The sequence below is a fragment of the Cupressus sempervirens genome, chromosome 3 (assembly GCF_028749045.1).
Source record: "Cupressus sempervirens isolate cs-2001-9-10 chromosome 3, ASM2874904v1, whole genome shotgun sequence".
NCBI classification, from domain to species: domain Eukaryota; kingdom Viridiplantae; phylum Streptophyta; class Pinopsida; order Cupressales; family Cupressaceae; genus Cupressus; species Cupressus sempervirens.
The window spans coordinates 213,755,024-213,779,107 of NC_143120.1; positions in this window are offsets into that span (position 1 = coordinate 213,755,024).

Genomic DNA, 24,084 nt, shown 5'->3' on the forward strand with positions numbered 1-24,084 from the left:
GAGGATTGGTTGTAGGCCAGTGCACATGAAATTCTATGTAGTTGTTCATATTGTATCTTTCTATTGGAGTTAAACCTTGTTCAGTGGGATTGGATTTTGGTCAAAGATGTGTTTGTGATGTTATGCTTGAGATTGGAACAATTTTTTTTTAGTTTGTGAAGACCTGCGAAGGATAATGTGTGGGTTTTTCCTTAGAGGTCAAATATGTTATATTATTGATGTAACTAGTATTATAGCATGTGGAACTTAAATGTGATATCTTATTATGCTCCTATATTATTCATTGTACATTAGGGAAGCCTCAAGACCAAATCAATTAGTTATTAGGACTTGGTATTAAGGAAAATGTTTCGTTGGTTGGAAAGTATCATATGCGGTCATATGTATTGTGGTGTAATGTTATACAAGCATTTGGATGCAAATTTGTGAAGGTTAGGGTAGTGTTTAATGCTAAGGATAAGTTGTGGACTTAGAAGGAACTATATTGGCAAGATAAGTTGTTATTTTAGTTAGTTCATTTTCTTGGATAGGTTATCATGAATTTCTTAGTGAAAATAGTTCTAAAACAATTTGGATATTGTGCTTAATTGACTTCTTATCAGCTCCTAACAGGATTGGAACAAATCCTAATAGGGTTGGAATCTTTCAACATAGCTTTGGAGTCTCCTAACATGGACTCATATGTATAGATCCTAATAGGGTCACATCCTTTCACAAGGAAATTTTATATTAGTACATCATCTTGTGGGCATCATTCCCACCATGGTTTTCCCTTTGATCAAGGGGTTCCCTAGTTAACATATCTTGTGTTGCTTTGCATGGTTATTATGTTGTGGTTGAACTATATATTTTGGTTACATGTATTAGTTTTTTTAAAGTTGATAAAAAATATTTAAAGTGTAAAACTGATTCAACCCCCCAAGTTATATTGGTGGACTTTACTTTCTAACACAGTCTACTAGTTATTAGAGTAAAAGTATTTATTTTACACATGCATGGGATGATAGTACTTGTCTTTAATGAGATGCTATATATGTGGTATCTTAGCAAATACAAAGAACCAACCTTGAATATTATAATTAGAGTTTATGCTCCAAAAGGATTTTCTATCATTGAGAAGTTTGCCTCCTTGAACTAACTATTGTATAAAGCATTTTTAACATAAACACAAATGTATATGTGTGTATATAATGTATACATGCATATATACCTATATGTGTATATATGTATATAAAAACCTATGTGCATGTATAGTACTTGTAATTTTCAGAATACATACAAAACAATAATGTTAATATTTCCTTTCAATAATAGAATAATTAACATAAATTTATCATTGTAGATTAATCAAGGAAATTATGAATGCAAATCAAAGATAGTGAAATATAAGGTATGTTGAAAATTTTGAAGAGTCAAAGCTCCCCACACAAATAAATATATTTTATGTTTAGCTTTTTATTCTTGAGATATGTATAACTAGATGTTATTTTTGCATATTGTCAAGAATAGAAGCTTTGAGAATAATGCAAATGAATGTGTAAAACAAACACATGAAGATTTGTCATGGAAATATGAAAATCATATTGTAAGATATTACACATTGTGGAGGGGTAAAAGCACAAACTTTTGTCACCTTTTATAAAGAAAAAGGATCTTAGAACACAAACTGTTCAAATTAAATGAAAAAAAAATGGTATTTGTGCTTAGAATTTGAAGATGGTGTAAATTGATGAAATGTGTAAAATTGGATAAATTTTACGCCTATAATTTTTTTTTTTTTTTGAGTAAATATTTATTCAATTTTTTAAAAAAAATATTGAAGTCCCTTTTTCAACTACAAAAGATATAGGGTGTAGTTCGTGTCCAACAAGTATAAACAAATCATCATTTTTTGCTTTGATTTGAAAATATGTTATAGATGACATGTATATCCAAGGAACAAAAAAATAAATATTTGTTTTAGATGTATATTTTCTTTTCCATAAGTACTCGAATTCAACCTTGTCAGAAACCAACAGTTTTACCCTCCCATCAAAACTTCCCTATCAAATCTATACCTTTTGAAAAATATTACATATTCTTGAAGGAAACTCTCTCCTCTACAGATAAATATACATTTTAATTTTTTATATGATTTATTATTTTATTATTATTATTTGAGTGAACATCTTCTCAAATGTTAAAATACCTACTTATAATATTTTGAAATTATAACATATTATAACTAATCAAAACACTATGAAATTTATATAAAATGATGATATTGAGGCCGAGATCTGTAAAAGGGTATTTTTTCTTTTCCAAAAAAGTTGACTTTTGATAAAGAAATGACATTTTACCAAAATAGGTTTAGAGATCCTTAAAAGTGACACATATCTACACTTTTACCCAAAGACTAAATAAATACAGAGGAGCCACTTCATGATTGTATTGAAGAATGAATGACATGAATTGGAGAAAATGAAAAAGGAAAAAGGAAAATGATATTTCCTTCAAGAATGACTATTCACAATGGAAAAAAGGGAACAAATAAAGCAAGCTTCCAAAATTAGTATGAATTAGTACTTTGTATAGGCATACACATCATTGTTCAAGAGGAAAGACCATTCGAGGAAATTATTATGAACATGAGGTTATTCATGTACTCAATAGACCAATCATCATAGATATATAAGGAACCAAAGGAGAAATTGACACAATACAAGGCCAAGTGAACCCCCAATGGAGGTGATCAAGCCCCTAGCAAACAACCACAAAATAGAAATGCAATACTCAATGCAAGATATGATAGAAAGTCCATTCCATATTCACCAAATAACTAATTACTTGTAATGTATTGGGTTGTAAGGCCTTCCTGGTTGTGACCAATTACAAAGAAATCACAATATTAGTTTTGCAAGATCTCACGAGATCCAAAAAACTCCTAGATAACTCATATTTGTAACAGTACAACAATCTTGTAGAACCCTTGAGAAAGATCTAAACTTGTGCTCCCAATCCACTAATAAACCTTCTTGATTCTAATCCCACACTCAACTACTAACTCTGATAAACTTTTCTCCTCTCAGCTACACCTCTCTAGCTCACTTCCAACTCACTCATTGACTCCCCTACAACACTACCCAAACCCTCATTGTATACTTGCACAAACACAAGTTGGCATGTTGCAAATACAATCATCTAGAACCCAAATAAACACAATATGCCTTAATTGGCTTACAACAATTATTAAATGAAAAAAGGAGAAAGAGCCAAGACCCTGAATAGGTCTTCACACATCCCAAGATTGATCCATATCATGATCATGCACAATACAAATTAAATGGACCAAGTCCATTGATCAAATCTCCCATGAACATTAAGTCAGTGAACCAAACCATTGAGTATCAGCAACAACCACCAAGCACACCAAGTATACACTGAGAACACCTAGTAAGTATGTCCACCAAGCTCCTACAAGCATAGTTCTTCCAAAAAGATCATCAACCAAGCTCCACAAGCATCACCGAGTTCCTTCATTCATTGAGTCCCTCCAACAAAATTACAACCAAGAACTACTCTAGTAGTGACCAATCATCACCCCCTTCAATCGAGTTCTCTAACTCCAAGGTCAAAACCATTCCAACATATAGGATTGCTAATTGCCCCAAGATGCCCCTACATCAAAAACTATAATCATCATCGAAATCGTTTAAGAAATGGTAACATTATAATAAAAATTCTTAAATTAGCAAATGTAATCAATACGGTTAAAAATTGGAACAAGATTAAGGTACTATCAAGTACTACTCATGTTGGAAATCACATTTTGATGAATAGATATAACCCAAATAATATTTGTATTGATTTGTAGTAGTTTTAATTTTTGATTTCTTCCATGTTTTGAAGGATAAACATGTCAAAGGGGGATACATTTGATTGTACTTAAGAATATAGTACTATAATAACACAGATATTTGAGACGTACATGCTTGATAAGTCTATTAGAATGGGGTTTTCGTTGCACTAAAAGTTTGACCTATCAATGTCCGATACAACCACTCAACTTATAATACAAGGAGGTGGTTAAGCCCTTGTCACAAGTCACGAGGGGAGCATTGAACAAATTTCTAACAATCTCCCCCTCATCATTACTCAAGGATTTGAGGATTCAAACCTGTGACCAAACTCTGATACTACTTGTTATAATGGGGTTGTTGTTGCACCAAAAGATTGATCTATCAATCCATGATACAGCCACTCAACTTATAGTACATAAGAGGCGATTAAGCCCTTGTCAAGAATCCCAAGGGGAGTGCTAAACAAATTTCTAACAAAGTCATCCCATTATGTATTAGAACAATTTAATATTTACTTTATGTATGCATTGAAAGATAGTAATTATCTTTAAAGCAAGCATATATATTGTAAATGATTACCATATGTAAGGTACCAATCATAAATATTGTAATTATTATTATTTTTTATATTAGATTTGTCTCCAAAGTGGTTATTATATAGTGTTCCCTTTTCTCAAAGAGTGATCTATTTCTTTAATATACAAGAGTATTTCAGTTATTATTTTGCGAGTTCTCTCTTCTATTATTAGGAATTTCTATATTAATATGAAGGTTCTTAATAATACCCTCTCAAGTATGTAATATCCAATCCTTCCTAGTTTTTGATTTCTCAATATACTAATCGACTTAGTTATTCTAATTATTGTGTACATAACCCTGTTAATATTTATATTACTTTATTTGGTGATTTTTTGTTTTTGTTTTGTATAAATGGAGTCTTAAAAAATGATAGATGCTTAAATTCTAACGCCTGTCATAATTGCTTAATATCATTGTTTTGTGTTGTCCTATAAAATTTCATAACAAAAATCCCCATTGATATTTGCCTTGGACAAATTTTTAATTCTATTTTGATTGTCTAGATGATTTAGTGACAATATTTTAATCTAACTGTTTTGATTTCTATAAATTATCAACAACAATTTAGTAAAAGATTTTTTTTTGCATCTTTATAAACTTTAATATCTAGACTATCCATGTTTGATGATAATTAGAATTGAACTCAGCCTATCCAAACAATTTCGATATTCTTATTTCACAAACAATAGTATTAGATATCATCAAATCTTGAAAAATGACACTTGATTTCTTTCAACCATAATTAACTAAAACTTATCTTATTTATAAGAATTAGTCTAATATAGAACTTTAAAAAAAATCTAATTAAAAACCAAATATCTACTATAGATATAATATTGTATGAGACATTTTTTAAATTTCATAATTCCTTACTTCTCATGTCGCTTTCACCCATCTTCATCAATGCTCTTAATTTGTGTGCATTCATCCATTAATGAGATTTCCAAAAATATTACGTCATCCATAAACACCAAAGGAAATACCTGTATCTTTAAGAATTATTTGTTTGTTGTTGATATCCATTCTGTTGTATTTGAAGCAGAAATGGACAGACATAAGTTGTTGTATTTAAGCGAAGGAATTCGAAAAGAAAGATGGTGAGAGACGTAACGTTATTGTATGATCAGAGGTATGGACAAGCAATCCGAGGTGTGACATCCATTAAATAACAGATTTTGTGTTTTCCCATATCTTCCGATCGTCAACTCAGATCAGACACTGCATTTTATAAAGAAAAATTGTGGGGACCTTTTATCTGAATCGACCAAATTTCATTCATGCTTTGAGCCGGGCCAAGGTTTGGAATTGTCGTTATTCACTCATGTCTATTGTGAATAAACTTCTGCTTATTCCAATATAAAAAGTTCGCTTTATTTTTTTATTTGTTTAGCTAGTGACAAGTAATGTAAAGTTTGCCACAAAATTAGGCATGCAAGAAGTGTATTTAATTTGTTTATTATACTTTTATATTCACTTTTCATGAAATCTGCCTACTCAAAATGCACTTGATAATGCTAGGTCACCGTTGGTCCCCTTTTGAAGGCTTTTTCTTGAAGTTCTCTCAACCTTGAATGTGTGGTAGGAAGCCATTCCGAAATCAATTCATTGTTTTTTCAAAAATAGAATGATTTATAAAAAGGTTGGAATCGATGTAATAAATAAATATATATATATTTTATATTAAATTGTAATGAATTATTTTATCAACTCTCATTTTTAAATAAAAGCTTATTTTGTCTTTAAAGGAATACAAAACTTAGCAATCAAAAGCATAATAATAGTGAAGAAAAGTTTTTATTTAAAAAAAACAAAGGTAGAGTAGTCATATATATTTATAGTATAAGAGAAATAAGTACATAGATTTGATAAAGGTTCTTAATCAATTTGAGTAAGTTCATACATTCATATGTCTTTACAATATTTTGAAACATGAAGCTAAGAGAGGCTTTGAGACAACCAACTGAAAACTAGAAGACACACATTTGTTGTTCTTTGATATAGCTCAACTATCTAACATTAGATGGACATTTAAAAAGAAGAATTGTTGTCATTTTCAAAGAAATAAATAGCAAGAGAGAGTTTGGAATACACAAAATGTACTTTTGATTCAAATGACGTGTCTATGTAACAATACATAAATTGAAATGTATTATTGTGAACTAAATAATACTCTCTTTGTCCATTATTTTTTAAATGTATTAAGTATGTTGACCTTATCCACAGTGGAATAAAATTCTTCTTGTATGTAGCCTTCAAAGACATGAATGATTAGAAAGACTGCCTCTCCAAAGAGTTTGGAATATCACATTTGTTTTGTGTTTCTAGATAGAAAACTATAACCTTGGGACGAGAAAGAAGACTTTAAACATTCAGCTTGAGAGCATAATTGTCAAAATCTTGATCTTTTAGTGAGTTGACTATGGAATTTATTTGGGTAAGAAGAGTAGAGTAGATAGAATGAACTTCAATCTCATAAGGAGAGAAAGAGTGCGACAAGGCAATGCAACATCTAAATTTCTAGAAAGATTTGATAATGGTGAGACAACAAGAGATGTATATATTGATGGGAGATAAAGAATATCCAAGAAGAGTAGATTTCCATGACAACATGAAGTAGAAAATGGCAAGTAAAGAAACAAAGAGTTTAGCTCATAACATTTTAACATAATGATAGACCTAGAAGGAATGTTTGAAAATCTAAGAGAAATGAGGAATGAAGCTAAGGAATTTAAGATGGGATCCAACTAGGAATTTAACATGCAAAATCTTCTAAGCAATGAATTGGGACTGGACATCAACTTTATGCTTCTAAGTTTATAGTAAAAGCTTTTTCCATGTAGAACATTTCAACATGCATCTCCAAAGGGAGTTGAGTCTACTAGAGATGCATAGATTAGGCTAAAAAAAATTATAGAGGAATTTGAGAGTAAATAATCTAAGGTTTCCCCTATTAGGCCACCTCTTTAATCCTAGAGGAAGAATATGTGACAATTACTGGGGATGTGGATAGAGATGTTGGAGGGAATACTTTTTTGAAATTTCTATCACATCTTTGATATTTAAATTGAATCTTGGTTTTAGATGGATCCATGGTTCCCATGTGAAACTTGAAGGATCCCAAAGATCTTTGAAGATTTGAATTCCTTTCTTGAAGAGGCATTTAGCTTGAATAAAGGAATTAGAGTAGGAGAGTATTTTTTTTGTTGGACCATTTCACCAAATTCATATCATTACAAAGCTAGATCCATGGCTAGATGATTGATCAAACCAAGATAGCTTGTGCGAAATATGTGACCAAGATTTCTATGTAGAATTGAGCAGAGTTGATCTAAAAGGATATATACTTACTTATGAATATAATATTATATAATGCTATACAAAGTATTAAGATGTACATGCTTTGTAACTCAGATTAATAGATATTAACATAATAGTATTTGTGTCACATGTATGAGACACTAAGGGTACGTTTGGATCATGGATTTGAGCAAGAATTAGAATTTAGAATTCTAAAAAATTCTTAATCCATTATTTGGGTATGCAAAATAGGAATTGGAATTTAGAGAAATATGGATTCAATAACCCCATTTGACCCCCAAAATAAGAATTTCATCTCCCCTCAAAATACTTCTTATTTGGAATTCCCATTTTAATTCCCATTTTAAATCCTATTTTTTGAAAATGAGGATTTCAACTAAACTAAAATTTAATTGGGTTTGACATCTGGATGCCCATTTGAGGCACATATTTTTGAAATTTAATTTGTTAAAATTGGGGGAAACATTTCCACTATTGTTGCACCTGCTCATATGTTTGGATTAAATAAATTAAGTAGTGCCGCACATATATAATTTCTTTCGTCTTTCTTTTAACTTTTTCTTAAATTCGTATTTTGCAATGAACATTGTCATTTTCGACATGTGTGGAGTTGGAAGGACCATGAACAAGTCCTTGAACAAATTGGAGGTACGAATCACATTTCTCACTATAACTTCTACATTTACTTTTTGAACCAAATGGGCTTGGAATAACAAATTTTGAATATCAAATATTTTTGGGTTTGAACCAAATAGTCCCAAAATGAATTTTAGAAACCGTAATCTAGATTTCAAGTTCAAGAATCCAAAATCAAGGAATTGGAATTCCTAAATCATATTCCACCAACCAAACAGGCCCTAATAGTTGTTTATTGCAAGACTAAATATTATAGGTGTTTAACAAATTTAAGATATCAATTTCAAATATCTTATTTAGAGTTTATGCTCTATAGTATATTTGTCCTCTTAAAGTGAGATAAGAGCGCCTCTTTGAAGTGGCTATCATGTAGTGCTTCCCTATCTCAAGACAACTATCTATATTTTGAATACACTAGACTATTCCTATTATTGGGTTGTGAGATCTCTCTTCTTTCATTATATTGTTTCAAAATTTGTATGGAGTTTCTTAATCTATACTCTCAATTGGACCATACAAATAATTCCAAAAATGTGTTATTTTCTTTTCTTAATATAATCATTCACTTAGTTACTATGATGTTTTCCTACATAATCCTTTTGAATTTATATATTACTCTATTGAGCATAAAGTTTTATGGTGTATCAATGGATCCTTCCAAAAGGATATATGATTACTTTCCCTCAACTATCATGATGTAGGAGCATCTTGGTTGTAAGAGCAATCTTGCATCACCCAAAAATATTTTCATTTCAGTCTTTTCTCTTTTAATGAGGACTAGTAGACAGGGTGGTTACTATTTATGGGAACTTGTTATTTTTAGCAAGTTTGTCATACGAGCTCAAAATGTTCTCATTTTTTATAAGAAGGTTCATTATAGAGTTGTAAGCCTACCATAAAAATCCCATTGCTCTAGCTTAAGTATTAGAGAAGTTATTGAAGATTTTTAGTGAAAAAATTTATAGAAAAATCTTCAAGCTCACCATTATAGAAAAAATATATAAAATTGTGGGGACCTTTTATCTGAATCAACCAAATTTCATTCATGCTTTGAGCTGAGCCAAGGTTTGGAATTGTCATTTTTCTTGATCTATATTCACTCATGTCTATTATGAATAAGCTTCTGCTTATTCCAATATAAAAAGTTCACTTTATTTTTTTATTTGTTTAGCTAGTGACAAGTAATTTAAAGTTTGCCACAAAATTAGGCATGCAAGAAGTGTATTTAATTTGTTTATTATAATTTTATATTCACTTTTCATGAAATCTGCCTACTCAAAATGCACTTGATAATGCTAGGTCGCCGTTGGTCCCCTTTTGAACGTTTTCCCTTGAAGTTCTCTCAACCTTGAATGTGTGGTAGGAAGCCATTCCGAAATCAATTCATTGTTTTTTCAAAAATAGAATGATTTATAAAAAGGTTGGAATCGATGTAATATATATATATATATATATATATATATATATATATATATATATATATTTTATATTAAATAGTAATGAATTATTTTATCAACTCTCATTTTTACATAAAAGTTTATTTTATCTTTAAAGGAATACAAAACTTAGCAATCAAAAGCATAATAATAGAAAAGTTTTTTTTTTAAAAAAAGGTAGAGTAGTCATATATATTGATAGTATAAGAGAAATAAGTACATAGATTCGATAAAGGTTCTTAACCAATTTGAATAAGTTCATTTGTTCATATGTCTTTACAAGATTTCAAAACATGAAGCTAAGAGAGGCTTTAAGATAGTCAACTGAAAACTAGAAGACACCCATTTGTTGTTCTTTGATATAGTTCAATTATCTAACATTAGATGGACATTTAAAAAGAAGAATTGTTGCCATTTTCAAAGAAGTGGTAAAATTGTAGACCACAAAGGGCACATGACAAATAAATAGCAATAGAGAGTTTGGAATACACAAAATGCACCCTTGATCCAAATGACATATGTCCATGTAACAATACATAAATTGAAATGTATTATTTTGAACTAAATAATACTCTCTTTGTCTATTATTTTTTGAATGTATTAATTATGTTGGCCTTATCCACAATGGAATAAAATTCTTCTTGTATGTAGCCTTCAAAGACAAATAAATAGCAATAGAGAGTTTGGAATACACAAAATGTACCCTTGATCCAAATGACATATGTCCATTTAACAATACATAAATTGAAATGTATTATTGCGAACTAAATAATACTTCTTTGTCTATTATTTTTTGAATGTATTAATTATGTTGACCTTATCCATAGTGGAATAAAATTCTTCTTGTATGTAGCCTTCAAAGACATGAATGATTAGAAAGACTACCTCTCCAAAGAGTTTGGAATATCACATTTGTTTTGTGTTTCTAGATAGAAAACTGTAACCTTGGGACGAGAAAGAAGACTTTAAACATTCAGCTTGAGAGCATAATTGTCAGAATCTTGATCTTTTGGTGAGTTGACTATGAAATTTATTTGGGTAAGAAGAGTAGAGTAGATAGAATGAACTTCAATCTCATAAGGAGAGAAAGAGTGGGACAAGGAAATGTGACATCTAAATTTCCAGAAAGATTTGATAATGGTGAGACAACATGAGATGTATATCTTGATGAGAGATAAAGAATATCCAAGAAGAGTAGATTTCCATGACAACATGAAGTAGAAAATGGCAAGTAAACAAACAAAGAGTTTAACTCATAACATTTTAACATAATGATAGACCTAGAAGGAATGTTTGAAAATCTAAGAGAAATGAAGAATGAAGCTAAGGAATTTAAGATGGGATCCAACTAGGAATTTTACATGCAAAATCTTCTAAGCAATGAATTGGGACCGGACATCAACTTTATGCTTCTAAGTTTATAGTAAAAGCTTTTCCCATGTAGAACATTTCAACATGCATCTCCAAAGGGAGTTGAGTCTACTAGAGATGCATAGATTAGGCTAAAAAAAATTATAGAGGAATTTGAGAGTAAATAATCTAAGGTTTCCCCTATTAGGCCACCTCTTTAATCCTAGAGGAAGAATATGTGACAATTACTGGGGATGTGGATAGAGATGTTGGAGGGAATACTTTTTTGAAATTTCTATCACATCTTTGCAATTTAAATTGAATCTTGGTTTTAGATGGATCCATGGTTCTGATGTGAAACTTGAAGGATCCCAAAGATCTTTGAAGATTTGAATTCCTTTCTTGAAGAGGCATTTAGCTTGAATAAAGGAATTAGAGTAGGAGGGTATTTTTGTTGTTGGACCATTTCACCAAATTCATATCATTACAAAGCTAGATCCATGGCTAGATGATTGATCAAACCAAGATAGCTTGTGCGAAATATGTGACCAAGATTTCTATGTAGAATTGAGCGGAGTTGATCTAAAGGATATATACTTACTTACGAATATAATATTATATAATGCTATACAAAGTATTAAGATGTACATGCTTTGTAACTTAGATTAATAGATATTAACATGATAGTATTTGTGTCACATGTATGAGACACTAAGGGTATGTTTGGATCATGGATTTGAGCAGGAATTAGAATTTAGAATTCTAAAAATTTCTTAATCCATTGTTTGGGTATGCAAAATAGGAATTAGAATTTAGAGAAATATGGATTCAATATCCCCATTTGACCCCCAAAACAAGAATTTCATCTCCCCTCAAAATACTTCTTATTTGGAATTCCCATTTTAATTCCCATTTTAAATCCTATATTTTGAAATTGAGGATTTCAACTAAACTAAAATTTAATTGGGTTTGACATCTAGATGCCCATTTGAGGCACATATTTTTGAAATTTAAATTTTTTAAATTGGGGGAAACATTTCCACTATTGTTGCATCTACTCATATGTTTGGATTAAATAAATTAAGTAGTTCCACACATATGTAATTTCTTTCCTCTTTCTTTTAAATTTTTCTTAAATTCTTATTTTGCAATGAACATCGTCATTTTCGACATGTGTGGAGTTGGAAGCACCATGAACAAGTCCTTGAAAAAATTGGAGGTATGAATCACATTTCTCACTATAACTTCTACATTTACTTTTTGAACCAATTGGGCTTGGAATAACAAATTCTGAATATCAAATATTTTTGGGTTTGAACCAAACAGTTCGAAAATGAATTCTAGAAATTGTAATCTAGATTTCAAGTTCAAGAATCGAAAATCAAGGAATTGGAATTCCTAAATCATATTCCACCAACCAAACAGTCCCTAATAGTTGTTTATTGCAAGACTAAATATTATAGGTGTTTACCAAACTTAAGATATCAATTTCAAATATCTTATTTAGAGTTTATTCTCTATAGTATATTTTTCCTCTTAAAGTGAGATAAGAGCACCTCTTTGAAGTGGCTATCATGTAGTGTTTCCCTATCTCAAGACAACTATCTATATTTTGAATACACTAGACTATTCCTATTATTGGGTTGTAAGATCTCTCTTCTTTCATTATATTGTTTCAAAATTTGTATGGAGTTTCTTAATCTATACTCTCAATTGGACCATACAAATAATTCCAAAAGTGTGTTATTTTCTTTTCTTAATATAATCATTCACTTAGTTACTATGATGTTTTCCTACATAATCCTTTTGAATTTATATATTACTCTATTGATCATAAAGTTTTATGGTGTATCAATGGATCCTTCCAAAAGGATATATGATTACTTTCCCTCAACTATCATGATGTAGGAGCATCTTGGGTGCAAGAGAAATCTTGTATCACCCAAAAATATTTTCATTTCAATTATTTCTCTTTTAATGAGGACTAGTAGACAAGGTGGTTACTATTTATGAGAACTTGCTATTTTTAGTAAGTTTGTCATACGAGCTCGAAATGTTCTCATTTTTTATAAGAAGGTTCATTATAGAGTTGTAAGCCTACCATAAAAATCTCATTGCTCCAGCTTAAGTATTAGAGAATTTGTTGTAGATTTTTAGTGAAAATTTTTATAGAAAAATCTTCAGGCTGACCATTAGAGGCCTTAGGGTTCCCAAATGAGGTCTGAAAACTCAACAAAAGGGTGCTTGCACCATTCCAAGCTCGTAGATCAGGAGCTAGCATTTCTGAAAAGTGGTTATAATAGCCAATTAGAGCAACGCTTCGAGAGTTATGGCCTTCCGAAGTTGGGCTACCCAAAATATCTAAAATAATTGTCAAAAATGTATTTGGCCGACTCTATATGTATTGTTAGGGTATGTCGGCCCTAGGTATTAAGTTTCATTGTCTAGAACCTTTCTCGGTGACATAAAATTTCCTATTTAAGAAAGGCCTAAACATTGTCTAAGACAACTCTAGGTGTAGTTCGTAGCATAGTCTTGTAGATTACTGTAAATGAAGGCGCCCATGTGGGTTAGCATATTGTACCTGTGAATTCTATAATTTTGCATTTGTGGTGCAAATAAGAAGTCCATATTTTGTTCTCATATTTTCTATTGTTTCTTTATTTTTTTTCACGGTTTATGGTATTAAGGGGAGCACCCTTCATCAAGTGGTATCAAAGCTAGAGTTCTTGAGTGTATGGACAGATTGTCAACTGTGAGGCAATTTGCACCAAGACCGTGGTTTGGGTTGAGCATGTAGATAGATCACCGATTGTAAGGGAGTTTGCACTAGGGTTTCAGCAAAAGCGCGAAAATGCCTCCACAAAGAGAGTGTGGTAGAAGAGTTGTAGGTGTTACACCTAAGGGTTTTAGAGCCCTTCAACAAAAAATGCAAGCATTGGAAGAAAAAATGTGCAAAGGAATAAGTATTGTCATAAGAGATGAAAGTGAGGATGAGGAATAAGAAGAAGAAAATGTCAAATCAAAGGCAATTCTAAACCTAGAGGAAGAGAGGCTTTTTAGGGCCATCTCCAAGATTGGAAAAAGACCTAAGTTTGAAGTTCTCACATTTTCAGGGAATCGTAACCCAAAGGAGATGATTAATTAGATCAATAAACTAGAGGAGTACTTTGAGTATGAAGATATTGATGATCTTGATAAGTTCAAGTTTGTGAAGGCTAAACTGAAGGGACATTCAAAGATCTAGTGGCAGGAGGTCTAGTTAGAGCGAAATAGAAAGGAAAAGGACAAAATCAACAGATGGGATCAGATGATAACGAAACTAAAGTGACAATTCATTCCCATGGATTATGAGCTTGATCTATTGAAGAAGATACAAGGGTTGAAGCAAGAGGGAAGGTTGATGAGTATACTGAAGAGTTCTATTGAGTTCTCATTAGAACCTACCATGGAGAAGTTGATAAGGAGAAAGTGGCTCATTATCTTAATGGGTTGAGGCCAAGTATTTAGGAAGAGTTGAGTCTGGTTCAAATGAATAGTATTGAGGAGGCATACCAGTTTTCCCTAAGAGTTGAGGAGAAACTAAGTAAAAATTTTGACAACAAGAATAGTGAAAGAGGTCATAGTGGAAGATCTGGCGGATGATCTTATGGTGGCCTTAATGATGATCAAAAGAACAAGGATGAGGCTAGATGTAACAGCCAGAACCAAAGGAGAAATAATTCCAATCATTTCCATGATCATAACAATAGAGATCATAGAGGAAGAGGCAGGGGACATGGATTTGGAAGAGGAGGCTTCCATGGGGAATGTTTTCACTATAGAGAAGAAGAGCATAGAGCATTTGAATGTTCCCAGTGCTAAGGAAGGATAGATCAAAGAATAGAAGTCTAGGCCAGAGTTGCACATGTTGATGAAGATGTTAGATCCTCACATGCTGAAGATGTTAAAAGAGGAGAAGTCCTAGTTAATAGAAGAGTCCTACTAAGTGGTGAGAATGAATCTGATCAAAGAAGGAGCTTGTTTCACACAAGGTGTAGATATGAAGATAAGTGTTTTAATGTGATTAGTGATGGTGGGAGTACTGATAATCTGGTGTCAGAAATGATGGTCACTAAGTTGAAGTTGAAGAGACAGAAACACCCATGTCCATACCATATTGCTAGGGTGCAAGATGACCACAAGGTCATGGTCAATGAGCAGTGCTCAATGAAGTTCAAGATTGGAAACTACTAGGATGAGGTACTATGTGATATCATACCTATGGACATATGCCATATGGTGTTGGGTAGGTTGTGGTAGTTTGACAGGCATGTTGCACATGATGGGAGAGTATATATATACACCCTAACCAAGGATTAAGTGAAACATAAGTTGAATTTGTTGAAGGAGAAAGAATAAAAGGTACGTAGTATTGCCAAAATATGTTTTGTTGATGGAAAATAGTTTCTCAAAGGTATGAAGCATGAGCATATGTGTTTTACTATAATTCCAAAAGATAGTAAAGAAGAAGTAGAGGAGGTACCTGTAGCAGTTGCAGATATGTTGGGAGAGTTTTCTGATATTGTATCAGATAATGTACCTAATGGATTGTCCCCAATGAGGAAGATTAATCACCAGATGGATTTGATTCCAAGAGCCAATTTTCCAAAAAAGGTGGCTCACTAAATAAAACCAGCAGAAAGTGAAGTGTTAAACAAAAAAGTGCATGAGTTTTTGCAGAAGGGATTGATTTGAGAGATTCTGAGTCCATTTTTTGTACCAGTCATATTAGCACCAAAGAATAATTGACGATGGAGGATGTGCTCATATTCTCACGCTATCAACAAGATCACAATCAAGTACAAATTTCTATTTCCAAGGATGGATGGTATTATGGACTATTTGAGTGGGGTTGAGTATTTCAAAAAGATAGATCTAAAGAATGGGTACCATCAGATTCATATCAGAGAAGGTGATGAGTGGAAGAATTCTTTCAAGACAAGGGAAGGACTGTATGAGTAGTTAGTCATGCCTTTTGGGCTAACCAATGCACCAAGCACTTTCATCCAGCTCATAAATGAGGTAATGAAGGAATTTTTGGGTAATTTTGTCATTGTTTACCTAGATGATATTTTGATCTTTCGTAAGACATTGGAGGAGAATTCGACCCATATTCGCAAGGTATTTGATAAGTTGAGGGAAGAAAAGTTGTTAATAAACCTGAAGAAGTGCATTTTTGGAAAGAAGGAGTTGGTGTACCTGAGATTTGTAGTCTCAGCAAAAGGTTTCAAAATGGACCCAGAGAAAGTGAAGGCTATCCTTGAATGGCCTACTCCAAAGAGTATGACAGAGGTAAGATCTTTTCATGGACTGGCTAGTTTCTATAGAAAGTTCATAAGAGGTTTTAGTAGTATTTGTGGACCCTTGACTAAAACAATGCGAGGAGATAGGATAGAATTAAAGTGGGTTGTAGGAGAAGATAAGACTTCTAATCCGTTGAAACAGAAAGTTACTGAGAAGCCTATTTTAGGACTTCCTAGTTTTAACAAGGTCTTCAAATAGATTGTGATGCTAGTGGTACTGCAATAGGAGCTATTATGAGCCAAGAAGGTTAGACCTATTTCTTATTTTAGTGAGAAGTTGAATGATGTAAAAAGAAAATATTCTATTTATAATCAAGAATTTTATGCTATAGTTTAAGAATTGAAGAAGTGGAGACACTATCTTCTTCCTAAAGATTTTTTTTTGTATACTGATCATCAAGCTTTGCAATATTTGAATAGTCAAGGAAAATTCAACCAAAGGAATTTGAAGTGGGTTGAGTTTTTGCAAAGTTATACATTTGTTTTGAAATATAGGAGTGAGAGTCTAACAGAGTTGTAGATGCTCTTAGTAGAAGACAAATTTTTTTGATAGAAATGTAGACCGAGGTGGTTGGGATTCAAGGAACTCAGTACTTTGTATCTAGATGATTTTGATTTTGGTGAAGCATGGAAAGCTTGTACACAGCCTGTTACACTTCATAGGACAAAGTGGTTGGATTTTATGATCCAGGATAGTATGTTGTTCAAAGGAAGCTAGTTGTGCATTCCCAGAAGCTCAATGAAAGAGAATCTCATCAAGGAGAAGCATAATGGAGGATTGGCTAGACATTTTGGCGAAGATAAGACCATTGCTTTGGTTGCTAAGAGTTATTATTGGCCATAGTTGCAGCAAGATGTGAAGAAGTTCATGTAGAGTTGTAGAGAATGTCACATGGTGAAAGGCATGAAGCAAAATACAATGTTGTATCAGCCATTACCTGTACCAAAGAATCCACGGGAGGATGTCAATATGGAATTTTTTCTTGGATTACTGAGGACACAACAAGGGCATGATTCTATTTTTGTGGTGGTTGACAAGTTTTCAAAGATGACACATTTTATTCCTTGCAAGAAGACTAGTGATGATGTTTATGTGGTAGAGTTGTTTTTCAAAGAAGTGGTAAGACTACATGTTCTACCAAAGAGTATAGTTTCAGATTGAGATACTGAATTTGTTGGGTATTTCTAGTGTACATTGTGAAAGAAATTGAAGATAAAGTTGAAGTTTAGTTCATCACATCATCCACATATTGATGGACATACAGAAGTTGTGAATCATGGTTTGGGAAACTTGCTGAAATGTTTGGTTGGAGATAAACCAAAAGGATGGGATATGATTTTACCATAGGCTGAATTTGCATATAATAATTCTATCAATAGGAGTATTGGCAAATCACCATTCTAGATTGTATATGGGAGTAGTCCGAAAAATGCTTCTAAATTGAGGTAGTTGAATAAAGGAGAGATAAGTAGTGCTGAAGTAGAAGAATTTTTTGAACATTTGAAGAACACCCATGAGGAGGTGAGGAAGCACATCATGAAGATGAATACACAATATAAGGCTAAGGTAGATGTGAAAATGAGATATAAGAAATTTTAGATTGGAGATGAAGTCATGGTTTATTTGAGAAAGGTACATTTTCTAGTGGGTACATATAATAAGCTAAAGATGAAGAAGTTTGGATTGTGCAAGATAGTGAAAAGGCATGATTCCAGAAATGCTTATGAAGTGGAGTTGCCTACTGAATTTAATATTTCACTAGTATTTAATATTTAATATTTAACAAAGTATTATGAAGGAGGTGACGGAGATGAAGTTGCAGAAGTGCAATAGAGTATTCCAGCAGCCAATTCAACTACTAAGGAGTTTGAGGAGATACTGGTCAGTTGTGTTAGCAAAAGTACAATGAACAAAACTTGTGAGGAATACCTGGTCAAATGGAAAGGGAGGGCAGTAGAGGATTCATCATGGCTAGCAAGGGAGGAGGTTAACCATCTTGCTTTTCCTCTGAACACCTAAGACATGATGGAGTCACTTCTCAAACTACCTCGAGTATTTGATGTAGGAGCATCTTGGGTGTAAGAGCAATCTTACATCACCCAAAGAATATTTTCATTTCAGTCTTTTCTATTTTGATAAGGACTAGTAGACAAGGTGGTTACTATTTATGGGAACTTGCTATGTTTAGTAAGTTTGTCACATGAGCTCAGAATATTCTCATTTTCTACAAGAAGGTTCATTTTAGAGTTGTAAGCCTACCAAAAAAATCTCATTGCTCTAGCTTAAGTATCAGAGAAGTTATTGCGGATTTTTAGTGGAAAAATTTGTAAAAAAATATATAGGCTCATTGTTGGAGGCCTTAGAGTGCTCAGGTGAGGTTTGAATTCTCAATGAAAGGGTGCTTGCATCATTATCAGGCTGTAGATCATGAGCTGGTGTTTTCAAAAAGTGGTTATAATAGCCAATCAGAGCAATGGTTTGAGAGTTACGACCTTTCGAAGTTGGGCTTCCCAAAATATCTAAAATAATTGTCAAAGATGTATTTGGCCGACTCTATATGTATTGTTAGGGTCTGTTAGCCCTAGGTATTAAGTTTCATTATCTAGAACCTTCCCGATTGCCTATTTAAGAAAAGCCTGAATAGTGTCTAGGACAACTCTGGGTGTAGTTTGCAACATAGTCTTGCTAATTACTGTAAATGAAGGTGTCCATGTGGGTTAGCATATTGTACTTATGAATTCTGTAATTTCACATTTGTGGCGCAAATAAGAAGTCCATATTTTGTTCTCACATCTGCTATTTTTTTTTTTTTTTTGTTATGGTTTATGGTATTAAGGGGAGCACCCTTCATCATGTCAAATAATTGGTCGATATCATTTTTAACCATCTCATAAACTTCTATATCACCAATCCCCATAAAAATTGTTCTTGGATGAAATTTATGGTTCCATCTTGGTTCTCTAGGCGGTTTAATTATCGAACATTATTACACAATATGTTTCTTCTTCATAATTCTCCACAACAAGTGTAATTTAAAGAGAATTATTCACATCCTAATAATCTCTTCTCAACCTACCCAAAAAAATGTTCCCCTTCTCATTGGTCTCACTCCAAAAGCAATGATGTTGGATATTCCTTTCACTATCAAACTTAAAGCCTTGAAATATAACATGATATAAGTTGATAAGTTGATTTTTACTTTCCATAGCTCTAGCCACTTGATTTTCCATGTAGAGAGTTTTATTTAAAAAAAATGCTTCCACAAGTTTCCTATTTTTGAGGGATAATCAAATTAGGTATATCTCCTCTTAAAAACCAAATATCTATCACAAATATAATATTAGATTTTTCAAGACATTTGTGACTTAAATTTCACAAATTTCTATCTTCTATTTTTCAACACACACACACACACACACACACACACACACACACACACACGTATATATACCTACAACACTTACACACACACACACATGGAATGATCTTGTTCTTGATCTATATAAATTATCCATTTATGAGATTTATGAGTATTATATCATCAACAAAGACCAACTATACCAAATAGAATGCATCTTTCATACTAGATGGAATTTAAATTCTTTATGTATTCTATTGTATTATTGTCTTTAATTTCACTTTTATCATAAAATATGTTTCTCTTCCACCCTCCTCTTCTACACTAAATCATTATATTTAAAAATAAAAAAATCAATTAATTCACAAAAAAATTAAAATTAATTTCTTACATAGAAGTATTGAACACAAGGCCAATTAGTCTTTATGAATGCTAAAGTCTATGCCGGCATCAAAATGACATTTTTCTATTTTAATAATTAAATTAAAAATTAAATTAGAATTGCATTTTAAATTTAAATTTAATTAAAATCACCTTTTTGATGCCAGCATAGACATCACCTTTATGAATTTACCTCTATCCTACCATCCTCTTTTTCATTTTAAACATTCCTTTATTTAATAAAATAAAATAATAAATATTCCTGAGTTTTTTTTTATAAATAAAATATATATTGATTTATAATAAAATATTGGAAATCGCTATGACAAATATTCTTTAAAACAAATTTATAGTTTGAATTCTAATTCTTAAAATATATAACCAAAAATTCAATCTTTGAACAAATTTCTTGTACAAAATTGTAATTGCAAAACCAATTCTTGTTGATTTTACTAGGCAAGTTATTTGAAGATATATTTGGAAAGCTAGATGCACAATTATTTTTTCAAATAATTATTTTGAAGAAAGTGATATCTTAATGTTGTACTCTATATATAGTTTTTCAGGTACTTTTTTGTTAGTCTTAGATTTCCGATTTATCTAAGATGAATCTTTCAGCCATGACACAACCTCAACAACTTAAAGGCAAAGTGAATCATCTTCAAAATAATTGTCATGTAGATCTTTGCAAAATGATTTTTTTATGTTCCTTCACTATAATACCGATTGTTCACCTATTTTGCAAGTGGTTTGTCGTGTCCATTCTGTAGTCTATTGTTATTATTGATTTGTATTAAACTATGTATCTCTACCAACTACCTAATATAGCAATTAATTCAATATAAAAAAAAAACCAATTCCAACAATTTTTTTTGAATAGTTTCAATTCAAAATAAGTGGACAATGTTGGGAGGTGTGTAATCAACTATTATTTTTGTAACTCTTCATGAGCTAGAGGGGGTTTGGTACATATGTAACTATATAGCCTATTCAAACAAAGATAGACATAGACGTTACAATATTATATTATACTCTATTGAGGAGAGGTGTGGGCAAGGTTGCCAAGGAATAATAGTTGTGATTTTGTGTTTGTCCACAACATAACATATCAACCCCATGGTCCATTTAGCAAAGGAAAAGTAGGGCATTTTTGTCCTTTTATTTGAATCAACCAACTTCAATACTTTGGCTTTGTCGTTTATGGTAGTGCCTCTTTCAAGTGGTATCTATAATGACTAAACTTTGCTTAATCCAATAGAAATGTTTTTGAGTTATTTAGAAAGTGACGACTAATGCAAAAGTATCCACTAAGCTATGCTTACAAGAGGAGTCTTCATTTTTTTAATTTGTGATGTTTATATATTCAATCATGCATTTACGTTAACACATGGCTATTGATCCCTCTATTCAATATTTTTTCAAGTTTTTATTTCCACTAGAAATAGATTCTAGTTTTATGTGGTGGGAAGACATTTACAAATCAAGTCATTATATTTTAAAAATGGAATAATTTGGTAAGTTGGGTTATAGTTTTTGAATAATGAATATAAATGATCGTTATGACATTTATGTATATTAGATTATTTATGATTTAGTAGATATATAAAATATTTTTGTTAAAGATATTAATTTCTAACATTTATGAGTAGTATTTAGATGTATATTTTATATATACTCTATTAATATTATTGATTATAAATTATTTATATTCTGAATTATATGAAATAATGGAATTTTTGAAATGAAATGAATTTTTGAAATGAATAGATTTTTTTAAAAAATTGAGTTACTAATTTTAAAACAAGATAATTGATAAACATCCTTAAAGTATGTGTGTGTGTTGAACAGACTTGAATTGCATAAAATAGCCCGTGGCTATACAGCCACGAAAATGCAGTTCCTTTACATTGCTTTTTGAAACTTTTAAAAAAAAATTATAAGTCCTCTCCTTCGTAAGGAAGTGCATTTTCATGGCTGTATAGACGTTGCCCATAAAATAATAGGAGTTCAAGAGAGAAGACTGTAAACATAAAAATTAATATTAGTAAAGATATAATAAAATATAGAATTTTTGGAGTCATCTCCCCAACAAACATATAACTTATATATCTGTATCAACTACTATGTTTGAAATTTCAAGAACTTCTGAAGATGCTTAGAACAATTGACCATTCCCTCATACAAATGTAGAAGTTGGTGATGTTGGATACAATTGTTAATTGTGTGTTGTCTTTGATGTTACACAAATGTCATATCAGCCATCAGACAGAGTCTACCGAGCTCAGACGGTCAACAAAGCAATTTACAGTTTCTACTGAACGTTCCTGAACAACACAAAAGAAAGTTAGCTCTTACCGAGCTCACTCGGGCATCAAAAGATTTTGTAGCAGAAAGTTAATGTTAACCAAGCTCCCAAGGTTAACAAAGGGAAAGTCAATGTCTACCGAGTTCACTCGGTCATCGAAGAGAAAGTTAGCTTTTACCGAGCTCACTCGGTAAGCGAAGGAAGGGTAGTGTTTACCGAGTTAACTCAGTCTCTGAAGGAAGTTGCAAGGTTTGCAGTGTTTATCGAGCTTCACTTGGTTAACACTAGAGAAACCATTCTGGAGCAGTGGTCACCGAGCTAGGTCAGGCAGTGAAGAATTTTATTGTTCTAAAGAACTAAGTTTAATTATTTTGTGCAATGTTTGCAGCCAACTGATTTAATGTTTTTCAGTTGTTGTAACTTGTAATTGAGCTGACTTGACAATCTGTAAGGTATATATGAAAGGTCAAGTTGTGAATTCATGAATATATGTAAGAGTGTGGGTGCATAATAGTGCGAATGTATGGATATGGAATGAGCGAATATTGAATATATGAGCGAATGTTGTGGAAGGATTAGATATCCTTATGGAGCTGCAAATTTGTATTCGATCAGTGAGGATCTAGTGAAGCAGAACAAAGATCTATATTCAGCAAAGATAAGTTGCATATATTTCAGATCACTTCATTGTTGCTTTCTAATCATTGTAACAGTGATTCAAAATCTCTTAACAGAGTTGGTTTAACAACCATTTTGTAAATCTTCTGACAAGGTGACAGTTCAGTTGAATTGTTCTAAAGACCTCTGACAAGGCCACTCCTAACAGGGTGATTAAATCCTCTAACAGGGTCACACCTAACAGTGTGTTTTGTAACCTTTAACAGGGTTGGCTCCTAATAGGGCTCACTTCAGAAGAGTGAAAATTGGTGACTAGTTACTTGGTGGTTTTTCCCAAATTGGGTTTCCACGTTAAATCTAGCGTCTCTTGTGTTCATGTTATTTCCTTTATGCATGCATGTTAATCACTTTAAATGCTTAATAAGTTAACAGAACATCTATCAAGTTTCAGCATTTATTTATGTGGTTACCGAGTGTCAGCAACAACTATATTTTAAGACATCTAAGGATCTGTGGATTTATTTTTGTGATAACTGATTCACCCCTCCCCTCTCAGTTACTCCATCTCTATTTTCAACAATTGGTATCAGAGCTTTTGGTGCTTGCAGGAAAGATTTCAAGGATCTAAGCTAAAGATCAGGATGTCTTACAAGAGGGAAATTCCAAGACTTAACAAGAACAACTTCTCAGCATGGAAAGGGTTGATGAGACTTCATCTAGCTTCTGTTGGAGACATAGGGCTAAAATACTTCGATGAAAAATGTGCAGAACCAACTGGTACACTATCTGTCAATGATATTGCTGAAAAGAAGACCCACAACATTATGATGATAGATATAGCATCTGCTTTGAGTTATAAAGGATTTGATGATATCAAGGACTGCAAATCTGCTTTTGAAATGTGGGAAAAGCTAAAAG